At 54.2% G+C, this 12,976-nt stretch overlaps 1 long non-coding RNA gene across 1 annotated transcript in view; it reads right to left on the bottom strand.

The window, feature by feature from the left end:
* Positions 1–9,911, bottom strand: part of LOC130683050 (uncharacterized) — a 127,357-nt gene extending 117,446 nt beyond the window's left edge. Inside the window, exon 1 of the long non-coding RNA XR_008996654.1 lies at positions 8,564–9,911. This is a non-coding gene — a long non-coding RNA (uncharacterized LOC130683050). The remainder of the gene's footprint in view (positions 1–8,563) is intronic.
* Positions 9,912–12,976: the final 3,065 nt, after the last annotated feature.

Genomic DNA, 12,976 nt, shown 5'->3' with positions numbered 1-12,976 from the left:
GCGCGGGGGGCCGCGAAGGTCCGTGGTGGGGTTATGGGAAGAGGGAGGTTAATGGAGGCGTGAGTTACGGGGAGGAAAGGCACCTTCACCCCCCAGGGCTATTTTCTCGGCCTCCCACGGGAAGAGCCTGGAGCTGCTGCGGAGGGAGAACGCTGCGTCTCCCCCTCCCCATTTTTTCCGGGCAAGTCCTAGGGGTTGCTGTTTGATGCACGGCTATGTTTCCGTCCGCCAAGCCAGTTGCCAGAGCTCCCCCTAGCGCCGCTTCGAGGGCGCTGCAGCAGCTGCGGCTAGGAGTGGGCGAGGCACAGCCCGGGGGGCTGTCGGGCTGCTGGGGGCCGCTACTCGCACACTTGGGACGCAGCGCCGCTTGCGGATCCTGCTCTGGCTGGAGAGGGAGCCCAGAGCCACGTACGTCCCCACTCCAGGACGTCGTCGGGGAGGGGGCACGTGGTCTGCCGCCTTTGTTGGGGGCGCGGACCTGGGCATGGGAAGGGACCAGCCAAGGGGCTAGGGAGCCCCCACGCATTCCCGGATCCCCTTGGCAAAGGAGTGTGGGTGGTGGCCTGCAAAATAAGAGCTCTAAACCCAGCAGGACCTCGGACCAGCATTCTCCTCCCCTCTGCCGGTTGTCTGAGCTTAAGCAGCGCCAAGCGACTCAGGCCCACTGGGATCTAGTGAAATAGAGGGATAGGGAAGGAGGGCTCCGCGAGCACCCAGAAGAGGTGTCCTCCCCCACACCCTTATCTTTTCATGGCAGGGGACCTTGGGGAGCCGCACAAAGGGTTAATACCCTGAGCATAATAGGCAGGGACCCAAAACACAACTCGCTGGCCTGGCAATCTACATCTCACACTAAGACATTCCACACAAAACAGTAACACAAGCATCAACCTGACAGTATCCTGCACACCACACTGACGGCCACACCCAGTCACACACACTGTCCCCAACACAAGGCTACTCTAAGTAGTGTCCTCCCCTCACTCAAACCCCCCGGGGGACTGGCCCAGCACACAGCTTGCCCTTCCGGAAGATCCTAAGAGACTGGTGCTCCCGTGCACAGCGCCACTGAAAGGCTGGCAGGTGGAGAAAGATGCCTGGCCCTGAGGGTCCTCAGAGAAGGGGAAGCCAGCAGACAGGCAGTCGCACCAGGAGTTCCCAGACCCAGGTCTCTGGACAAGCTCCCCTCTCTCTAGTAAACAGACCAAGCCAGAGCCTCCAGGCAGGATGTGGGGAGGCAGGGAGAATGGAAGAGTTTGAGGGATGCAGGGTATGATGAAAGGGAGCTTCCAGAGAACAGCAGCTCAAGCAGCCAGAATTCCAGCAAGCCACTCATCCCCCAGGTTAACCAGCCCCCACCCACCGCCCACACACGCACTACCCCCAGCTCCTAGAACACTGCAGGTCCCGATGCCCTGGATCCCTGGTATAGAGCTGAGCAAGGCTCCAAGCTGCGCTCCCAGCAACATGGAGCTGCCAGGATGACAGCCCAGAGCCTCAGAGAGCTGCAGTCTGCCCTCCAGAGAAGCTGGGGGTGCCCTGGGCTCCCTGGAGGTCCGCTATGCAGAGCACTGAGATCTGAGTGCTTCTATAGTGTGGTGTGCGTGTGTGTCCCTCTGGTGCAGGGCATGCACACCCAAGAGCTATGTCTCTGTATTTCCACTCTCTGGACACACATTTACAGAGCACCCACTTGGTGTCTAGCCTGTTCAAAGCACTGACCACCTGGAAAAAGAACAGCAAATAAAAAAACAGCAATCCGTCTATGTGGAGTCACTCACTTCGTTTTCCCAGCTACTCTCTTAGATATACTACTGGCACCCCTATTTTAGAAATGAGTAAACTTGCCTGAAGTCACACAACTAAGAAGCAGCCAGTCTTCCTGTTGGAATTCACCATCTAGCAGGGAAGAATTTATAACATACTGCAATGAGAGCTGGCAAATGACCCAGATGTTGTCTAAACAGCAATATTGACAAGTTCCAGCAGAATCTGAACCATCAGGTTGGGAGCAAACACATACAAACACACCCAGTGCTTCCTGCTCTGGGTCCCAGGGTTGAGGGATGGAGAAACACGCAGGACAGTCCCACCCCACCCAGGGCAAGGACTGGCACTTATCAGGACCCTTATGGTAGGGGACAGCAAACTGACTGGAACCAACTTTGGTAAAAGGTGGGATTTCATGGGTCATGATACTAAACTGTGCAGTGAGCAGGGGTACAGCTGGCTTCAGGGACAACTGGATCCAGGGACAAATCTCCAGGATGCACTCACTCTGTCCCCTGTGACTTTCTTCTCTGCACTTGAGCTTCCCATTCTTCCACTGCAGACCCACTTCTCACTACAGCTCTAGAAGGCGGCTTCTGGGTTCCCATCTCACTGCTTTGCCACCAAAGAGGGACTGTCCTCTTCTCTTATTTTCAACTCTAAAAATCTCAGGGAAGGGCTCGGTCATGCCTCAAATTTGTATCCTGTCCCAAATCTGCAGGGTGATTCACAGCTCCCCAATGGGAGCTCCTGGCAGAGAAGGGACCCTCTCCCCAGGGAAGGGTGGTACTGTGTGACAGATCACAGATGCCCCACACAGAGAGGGCCTACGAGCCAAGCTAACGGAGGCTTGGGAAGACCCAGGGCACAGGCATGGCTGTTCCAGGGCCTGGGTGATTAAGTGCAGCCCGCACAGCTCTGGGGAAGGAACATTCTCCTCGCTCCTAACCAGGATAATGAGGCTCCAGGGCCATCTGGTGCCTCCCAGGTTTGCCACTCAGGAATCATCAGGCAAGGGGAGGCTACAGCCCCTGGGGCAGGAGGACAGATTCTCCCAGCAGGCTCATGGCAGGGATGGTGACAAGGACCACCCTCTGGGGACTAAGGGAAGTGGACATCCGCAAGGAGGCCACACAGGAAGAATTTGGCTGGAGCTACTGTGTGGCTCCCCCAGGCACTCCCAGGTATGTCTGAAAAGGCCTTGAAGGCTACTGGATGGAGGGACAGGGGGCTACAATGAGGTTAACGTGCCACTCTATACCCCCAGCTGGTGGGATCTGGGGATACCTGGGGTTTAGGTAACATTATCTATTCACATGTGCAGATGAAAAAGACTGACTAGAAGCTCTAAAATATCAAAATGGTTATTACTAGATGGGAGGAGTACAGAGGACCTTTGTTTTATCATTCATACATTTCCATATTTTCCAAATTTTCTACAATAAGCATATATCACTTCATATTTAGAAGAAAAAGTTAACACTACATTTTTCAGAGAAAAATGCGCCATGCCAGGTGCTATACTTGATGTACAGTGTGCTACAGAGCAGAGAGGGGAGGCAGCTATTGTAAACCTGTCTGGGGCTCGCTCAGCCTCCAAGAAACAGTACCTAACCAAGAAGCTTGATTCACCAGAATCCACCCTCCTGCACTCTGTGTTACAAGAGGTATGAAACAGAACGACAAGCTAGTCTCAAGGATGCTGTTGAGGAGGCATTCTAGAAGGAGCCTTGTTCACCCTCACCTCTGACCCCATCCCAGCTCCGCCCAGACCTACCCATCAATCATCCCAGATGATTTGTTCACCGTTTCTGGATTACCTGGCAAGCTGGGTAGTAAGAGGCAAATATGCTTGGGAAATGTTTTCAGCAAGTGAGGCTGAAAGTAATAGGGAAGTGGCAAAGCTCGGCAGCAAGAGTGCTGGATCAGGAGGCTGGAGCCCCAGGAGCAGGTTACCTGGGGACCTGATGGGATAAGTTGCTTTACTAGCTGGCCCACATTTCCTCATCTGTAGAGACAGAGTGAGAGGTGAGAAGTCAAGTCCTAAACCTGTGCTGATGTTCTAAAAGTTGAAAAAGCAACTCGTTGTTGTTTCCAGCCTTCTGGTGAGCTGAAGCTTTATGTCCAATCACAGTAAGAAAAAGGCAGGTAGCAACATCAGATTGCACATCTACCTATGTGCATGGTCATTTGCCTATTTCACTCACTCATTCAAAAAATGCATGCACTCATTCATTAAAATATTCACTAAATACCTATATACACCAGCCACTGTGCTAGGCACCAAAGATGAAGCCATGAACAAGACAGACATTATAGTCTAGTGGGGCAAACAAACAGTAAGCAAGTGGACCAATAAACAATGAGATAACTGTTATGGGAAAATAAAAACAGGGCTACAGGGGACCAGTGAGTTGGGGGTGGCACCACTTTAGATTTGGTGACAAGAGAAAATGATATTTGAGCTGGGACCTGAATGGGTCGGCTATATTATTCAGTATAGGATAGGCTATGCTATGGTAACAAATCAGTCCCCAAATATCAGCAACTTAACACAACAAAGATTAATTTCTTGACCATGCAGTCTGGGTAAGTCAGACAACTCTCCTGGGCTGCTGGCCTCCATGTGGTGTCTCAGCGATTCAGGGCTCTGCTCCATTTCAGCCGGGAAGAGAATCTCCTCACTCACACTCACAGCCCATCAGCCAGAATAAGTCCCATGACCCAGCCTGTCCCTGTAAAGGGCCTGGGACAGGAAGTGCTCCTGGGGGCCTAGGAAGGAGAGGTGAAGCCCAGATGGATGGGTATGAGAAATCTCCACCACACCAGCAGGACCAACGACAGTGGGGGGATGTTCTGGGCAGAAGGAACAGCAGGTGCAAAGACTAAACACAGGAACTGATTTGGCACATTCAAGGCACTGGAGAAGGACTCACATGGCTGAGGCGGAGGGCAAGGGGGAGAGTGGAAGGATGCAGGAGGAGAAAGGAAGGCTGGTAGCAGTGGATTCTGCTCCCACCCACAAAGGGACTTCGCATAATGCCTGGCAGGCAGCAAGCACTCAAAGAAACGGTAATGATTATTGGCGTTATAGGAACTCCCTTTCCCCAGGCCTTGGGGAAGGGTGCTTGGGGGTCAGAGGGAAGGGATAAGGCAGTATAACCACAGTCTGGGTCAGCTGCCTCACGAGCTGCTGTGGTCATGCTGAGCAGGCTGGGGCTCCAGACCAATCTGAGTTCTGTCCCCCTTCCCAGTGGATTGAGCCCCATAGACACACTCATCCAAGGGACCCTCAGCAAAGAGCAGGGGTGGGAGGGCTGTTCCAGGGATGTATGAGAGTTCCGTGCGCGCCATCCCCTCCCTGGAAGTTGTTGATATCAGATGAGTGAACGCAGACCAGAACCCACAAGGCCACACACCAGAGGGCTTCCTGTGGTCACCCCTGCCCAGGGCACCTGTCCAAAGCCCGGGCTTTCAGTCCCAAGCTCAGCCTCCAGGCCCACACAGACCAGGCTACAAACCCGGCTCTGCTGCTTCCTAGGTGACAACAGGCTCTTCACCTCCCTTCTCCACGGCTCTGGTCCCTTGTTTGCCACGTGTGGATGTGCATGAGTACCCACCTGTGGAGTGAGCCTTCAACAGCACCACCCCTGGCGTTCAATAGATGCCCAACACACAAGAACTGTGATATTGTCGTGGGTCAGCTCTGCCCACATAATAAATTTTCATTGCAAAATGCAGGACAGTTTTTCTACTCTTTCCTATTCAACAAAATTGATAACCTAAGAAATAAGAAGATGCACCTTTTCCAGAGGGACCCAATCAAGGTCTTTACTCTCTCGGCTGGGAGAGCGGAGGAAATGCCTATAAACGTTGTTGGATTTTTTTTTTTTGTCTTTCATAAATTGGCACTCATGTTTTCTAAAAGGTTCCTCTTCAGGAAGGTGTCTGGGTATCTTCAGGGCCTGGCTATGCCTGACAGTCAACATTTACTCAATGCCTGTTTAACAATTTCATTCAGGACATGTGCTTGGCAACTGGATGAAAGGTTGGGTGGATGGACGATTTGTCCATTCCAGGGAGGGGTTTAAAGGGGAAGCAGTTGGTAAGAGATTGTTGGCCTGCCCTCCCCCAGTCAGAGCCCTCCCCGCCACATCCCCCTGGGTCTCTAACTCCTCTGCCTCCTCCCCCAGCACAGCTGTTGCCGGATGTTCCTTGATCACTCCCATGTACCTTTCCCACCTTCATTCCCAGCTCCCAGCCACCCTCCAGGCCACCACACACACACACCGCACCCCACCCCAGGGTGAAACTCCAGGGTATCCTTTGACACCCACATCAACCACCCGGGGAAACACTGGGAAGGCCTCCCTCTGTTCAGTGAAAGAACTAGAGGCCTAGGACGGATCCAGGACCTGGCTGAGAATAGAATAGGTCCCTGTGGGAACGGCAGTTCCATCTCTAAGTGACCCACAGACACACCGGTGGGTTGAGAGTTCCAAAACTCTTTAAGTCCAGAAAGGAATCTGGGTGTTCAGATACACAGGCCCAGATCCTCACCTCTGCACGTCCCACATTGTTCAGGCCTTAGAAACTCAACTAAAACTGGCTTGAGCAAAGAGTGGCCTCACTGGCTCAGGACCCGGGAAGTCCATGTGTGTTTTAGAGCCAGCCACAGCTGGACCCCCAGGCTCACAAAATGATGTCATCAGCACTTGATCACTGTCTCCTGGCACTTCCTGTCCCTCCTCAGCTTCTTAGGTTTTCTCCAGGGCATGAGCAAGAATGGCCACCAACCAGGGCCAGCTTCACAGGCATATGCCCAGTACAGTCACACATTTCAAAGGGCCCTGCGTTCAGAGGACCCCATCTTGGGGTTTAATGCTCTGTAGTTGCTGTCTTGAAATCCATAATCATTTTGTCTTTGAATCTGTTTTGTAAGTGAATTCTGACGGGACAAGGGAGCATGCACCGAGGGCTTGGACTCATGTGCCATCATGCCTCCTGCCACATACCCACACCCCTAGGACAAGTCCTCGACCCCCACTACCCTACCCCCTCTCCCCATGACTACCCTGGGCACAGATGCAGGGAGCATTGAGGTCAGGCATCTGTCCCCAGCAGCCTCACAGGGCATGGTAGCAGCCATCTTTGCCCTATATTGGCAGCGCCATGGCCTATATGGCAGCCAAGCAGAGACCATGTCTAGGTGGAAGTGAGCCTCTCACCTACCATCCAGAGCCTGAGATCCTTGGGGATCACCCTCCACTATAGGTTGAGGTGGGGGTGTCTGTGGGAAGGGGAGATGCCTAATCAACTTTCCCAGACCCCACCCTAGGCCAGGGCTCAGGGTATCAGCCAGGTGGTTGGTGGGAGGGGTAACTCAGCAACTATCAGGCCCAAGGGAGCATGCATGTGGCCATGCATGGCAGGGATGGAGGGGTGCCTGGGAGGGTCTGCGACATCCCCAAGCCTGGAGGCACTCCCTTGGCCAGCTCCACAAGCCTGGGGATCCTCTCCTCCCACAACCTCCTGAGCCTGGCTGGTGTTTATCTTTTCTGGACAGCTCAAGGTACCCTCAGGGCCAAACCACAAAATACAATTGTATCATTTTGGTGATTCTACACACTAAATGTTCTGCTCTGATATTTGCATCTAAAACTGGTATTGCATAAAATAAAGATGGATGGTAAAATCCATGCTAATCATTTAAGATTTTTTTCTTTATTTAGAATGACATTAAACAGCAACTAAAAACACCATGACAAGTCGAGATAGCCTGTGGAAAGAAGGAAAAGCATTCTGTGTACCTTTAATGGCACTTTCTCCTGCTTTTTGAGCAAGGGGCTCTGCATTTCCATTTTGCACTGGGCCCCACAATCCCGTCCTGCCACTAGCATCCCCAGGATAACATCCTCTCAGCTCAGCAACCCTGGCATAAGGGCATTTTCCCGAAAGCTCCAACAGGAAGTACCAGGGATAACACTCATTGGCACAGCCTGGGTCACATGCTCATTCCTGAGCCAGTCACAGTGTATGAGAAGGCAGGGGCCCTCTGATTGGCTACTCTGGGCACGTGTCCATCCCTAAGTCTAGGGGTTGGTCAGCCCATCTCAGCCCCTTCTAATGGGTTCTCCACAGGGAAGAGGGATTCTATAGAGGAATGGGGGCTGCACAACCACCAAGCACACACACACCCGCCCCCTTCCCCCATCCAACCTGTCCTTCCTCTACACACTTCTCATGCTTAGTTTAAAAAATAAAACCCAAAATTACCAGCTGGGCAGCCAGCCATTTAATTCCACTGTCCTGGCTCCTACCCCCCAGTCCCTCTTGCTGCGTCCCCTCCCTGCTTCCTCTAAACGCTGAAGAGGCCCTGGGCTCTGGCTGGGGTCCACTTCCCCCTTCCCACCAACTCTCCTGGACAAGCTCATGCTTGTCCCCCACCGACAGCTCCATCTCCAGCTGGAACCAGTTCAGGGGTCCCAGCCCTGCTCCATCTCTCCTTTTGGTGTCCCGGGCATCTCAGAGCTCACCCGTCTGAACCCGAACCCCTGAGAACCACCCCCAACACCTGCTTCTCCCCTCGTCTTTCCCACCCACGCAACGGCACTACCACCAGCACGCTGCTCAGACCAAAAACTTAAGAATATCTCGATGCCTTTTTTTCATAAACCCAAATCCAGTCTGTGGGCAAGCCCATGGGCAAGTCTCGGCAGCTGTCCTTCACCAGAGACACACAAGCCACCCCTTCCGGTCCAGCCGCCCACCTCTCCCAGGTTACTGCACTGACCTGCTCATTCATCTCATTTGTGTTCTTGCCTTCAGTAGAAGTCCATGCTCCTTCTCTTCATTCTCTTACATTTGAAAATGTTAAGTCAGATCATGACACTCCCCAAGTCAAAAACTTCCCCGTAGCGTAAATGTTGAGAACTGGTTAGGGGTGCAGATGTCATTCGCTGCATTTGCCCATATCTGGGGGATAAACACTCCCGCTTTGGCAATTTCAAGCTATCAACATGACATCACTGAGCGTGGAGTCGGAAAGAGATGACACAACTAGCTCTGGAAAGCTGGCTAGGAACACGGGCATACCACAACGCCCACCCGGCTTGGGACAAAATATGAAGTCCTTAGGCTGGCCTCAGCCGCTTCCACCCCAGCCCGTGCCTGCTGGCTCCTCCCCGGTCTCCCCATCACCCACTCCCCTCGTCCTACTGCGGGCCAAGGCTGTTCCCACATCAGGGCTGAGCACCTGCCATTCCCTCTGCGGGGAATGTTTTCTCTGCTCTTTTCGTGGCCTGCTCAAACGCTGCGCTGACCACCACTCCAAGATAACACCCCTCTATTACCCTCACCCTTGCGTTTGAACAGCTTTCATCTCTGCCTCACATTATTTCACTGTGTATTTATTTGTCCTTCATCTTCTGTCCTCACTAGAATGTAAACCCCACAAGGGCAGAGAATTCATCAGCTCACTGCTCTGTGTCCAGCATCTGGAGAGAACAGTGCTTCACACACAGTAGAGCTCAATACATGTCTGTTGGCTGAATGAACACACCTACTGTGTGTCAGGCAGGCACTAGAAGGTCAATGAGCCCTGGTCCGCATCAATGAAACCACCTGGCTGTTCCCTGGAGAGCCTTGAGTCCCGGGACACTCGGAGCTCACCCTGCTGTTGGGTGGCATCTCTGTTTCTGGAAGCAGGGCAGCCCCTGCTGGGTCTCACTGCTGCTCGGCTTCTGCACCCTTGGGGATCTCCCACAGATCCAGCCGACCCAATGCCAAATCCTCGCAGTCTGCCCTGACTCCATCAGGGATGCTGCCCAAGTGAACCACAAACCCACAAAACCTCACAGCTTGGGGCACAGGGTGCCAGGGTGACCCTCTGTGGGACGCCTCCATTGGAGTGGGGGCAGGGATAACTCAGTACCCAGGGCACCATCTAGCATCTGTTGTCTACCTTTTTCTAGGATACCTCCAGAGGCAGGGAATTATATTCATTCACTCACTCAAAAAATAGTTATTGGCACCCTCCTACTCTGGGGTGACCACTGTTCCAGGCACCAGGGTTCGGTGGCGACCACAATACACCTGCTTCCTGCTCTCACCAAGCTTATATCCCACTGAGAGAGAAGATGATAAAACCATGTAAACAAATAAATACATAATAAAGTTTCAGATCATGGTGAGTTTCATGAAACCAACAAGAACACACAGGATGGAGAAGAGCTGGTGCTGTGGAGCAACCCAGAGAATCAGGGATGGCACCTCAAGGTGGCAACATATGAGCTGGGCCCCAAACCACCAGATGGAACGACTGCTCACCCTGGGCCCAGGCAGTCCAAGCAGAAGGAACAGCAGGTGCAAAGGTCCTGGGGCAGGAATGAACTTGGCATCTCAGAGGGCCAGAGAGAGAGCAGTATGGCTGGAGTGCAGGGAGCCGGGGGGAGAGTAGAAGTGGGCAGAGGGGTCAGGTCAGGTAGCCATTTGTTCTGTTGGCAGTGAGAAGCCACTTGAGGAACATGATGGGACTCACCTTGGAGCAGCTCAGCATGGAGCCCAGGTTTGGAGGGCAGAGTCAGGTACTGAAGGAGGCTGCTGCAGTGGTCCAGTGAGAATTAACAGTGGCTAAGGCCAAGGTGGCCGCAGGGCACGTAAAGAAGAAGTGGACAGATTTGGGTTATAACCTGGAAAGAGACCCCAACAGGACCTGCTCACAGGTTGAATATGTGGAGTGGAAGAGAGTCTAATGCCGGGATCTGGGGCCTGATGGCACTGTCCCTTGAGCCAGGCTGCCTGGGCCTGGGGCAGAGCCAGGAGCCTCTGGCTGTAGGGATTTCCACTGCTTGGAGAATCTTCCTCTGGCCCAGCCAGAAGTGCTTCATCATGTTGAGCAGCATGGACCCGCACCAGACAAATCCAGTTCCCCGATTCCCTGGGATGAGCTGGCAGCCCTGACATCACTGCAGCACCCCCAGTCTGTTTCACCGTCCCCACAACAGGAGAGCGATGCTGCTTTCTCGGCTCACTGGCTGACACAGGGCTATCAGCCAGGACTGCCACTCCTGTCTGCTGTCCTCCCTCTTCTTTACCTTCGTGAGCAGCAGCTCTGCCCCCTGGAGAGAAACCAGGCTCTGGGAGGCGCCTCTCAGACAGGCCAGGGTCTGGGGCCAGTCCTGGAGAGACAGGCTCCGATGAAGAGGAGAAGGACTCTCGGGGCACCTAAGTGGGGAGAGCACAAGGCAGCCAGGGCCACCCCGAGGCTTTAGCTGGGGCCCCAGGGAGAGGCTACAGGAGTGAGGGCTTCCGCACGGAGGAGGCCCAGCACCTCCCTATGCAGCCAATGACTTGCCCCACGTGAGCCTGCATTCTCCTCTGAGATGAGACACAGCCAGGCCCTGCTGAGGATGAGCCGAGACACGCACTTCACCCCAGGCCAGACCCACAGCACCCAGGTCTCTGGAGACACCCCCAGGGTCCAAGGTGCAGGCGACTACAGCGGCTTGAAGCAGCAGTGGCAAATGAGGACATGGGGTACAGGAATATGCATGGAGTAGGGCAGGGACAGTCCAAGAGGGTGCACATACCTGTGTGGTCTAGGCTGGAGATCAGGCCTGGGTTCAGCATCCAGCAATGGGACAACCACCTGCCTAGCTGCACCTGAGCTTTCCCAAGGGGTTCTCACTTCTGGGGGCCATCAGCCCACCTGCAAGAAGCCTCCCACCCCATGCTGTACAGTGCCCATTGCTCCTTCCACAACTGGAAGTTACATTGAGCTCCATGGCTAACCTGTTGGACAGCCTGGGTGTGAACACCTCTGACCAACGAAGTTCTTAGTCCTCTGTGCCTGAAGTTCATTCCTGCCCCAGGACCTTTGCACCTGCTGTTCCTTCTGCTTGCACTGCCTGGGCCCAGGGTGAGCAGTCGTTCCATCTGGTGGTTTGGGGTCCAGCTCATATGTTGCCACCTTGAGGTGCCATCCCTGATTCTCTGGGTTGCTACTGGCAGACTCTCCACAGCACCAGCTCTTCTCCATCCTTCTGTGTGTTCTTGTTGTCTTCAACCCCACAGAGTGACTTGTGAAGATACAGTGAGACAATGCAGGCAAAGCCTTGTGCTGAGTGCTTCCCCTCCAATGGACCATGCAATAACCCTCTAAGGCTGTGTTTCTTTATCCCAAATTACACATGGGGAAACTGAGGCACAGATGGGGTAAGTCACTGGCTTAAGGTCACAGAGCAGGGAGTGCAAGAGCTGCCTCCAGGGCCTGCGCACACCTTGACCACTATAACCCCCTCCGCAGCAGTTAGGGAGGGTCTGTCCTGGAAGACCCCCAGCACAGGCCTGAGCAGTCTGGCCCTCCCGCCTGGGGCTGGACTCTATTTACGTGGGAAGGGGGTGCCTGCACTCGCCTGCCTTTGCTGCTTCCCTTCTGAAAAACCCCATCTCACCGCAAGCAGGTGAGAAGGGAAATGGAGTTTGGTCACACCCAGACCAAGAGATCTCTCTAGAGGTCAGCACAGGTCTAGCTGGAGGGGGTGCTAAGTGTCCCAGAGCAGTGGCACAAGATAGGAGGGTATGGAGACCAGACACCAGGACAGAGTGGGCTGCCCTGTGGGAAGGGAGCAGCCCCCACTTCTTTCTACCCATAGAACGCTGACTTCATGCCAAGCGCCACGGACTGACTCCCAGCATCGGTTTTGGACTGCCATCCACACGCGCGTATGAGAGAATGGAGAGGCTGCTCAGAATGGTGAAGAGCCTTGTCCAAGGATGCACAGGTCTGCCCCATTTCCAGGACCTATCCACTCGAAGCTCCCTACGGACCTTGTGCTGCCCCAGGTGCCCCTGCTGCTGAGCACGGTGCCCTCAAGGCCCCCTGCTCAGAGGAGGGTGGGGGGGGAAGCTGGGACTCTAGAAACGGCCCCCTGCAGTACTGCGAGCAGTGGGAAAAATGGGACCATTCGCCCTTGCTTTGTAACCACTCCTAAGCATCCCCAATCGGACCATGCACAGGAGAATGTGCACCTCAACGCTGGGATTGAGTTCTGGACCTGGTCCATGTGTACTGGGATTCTGGAAGCAGGTGGGTCTCGGAGGCCAGGAGGCTGCAGAAGCCCACCCACCAGGGAACTGCCGGCTCGCTCGACTCTCCCCATCCAAAGGCATCCTGGATGCCCCCCACACTGGGTCCGGCCGCTGA

Source organism: Manis pentadactyla, chromosome 3 (genome assembly GCF_030020395.1).
Source record: "Manis pentadactyla isolate mManPen7 chromosome 3, mManPen7.hap1, whole genome shotgun sequence".
NCBI classification, from domain to species: Eukaryota; Metazoa; Chordata; class Mammalia; order Pholidota; family Manidae; genus Manis; species Manis pentadactyla.
The sequence above is the reverse complement of the archived record's forward strand: the minus strand, read 5'-3'. Positions and strand labels throughout refer to the sequence as shown.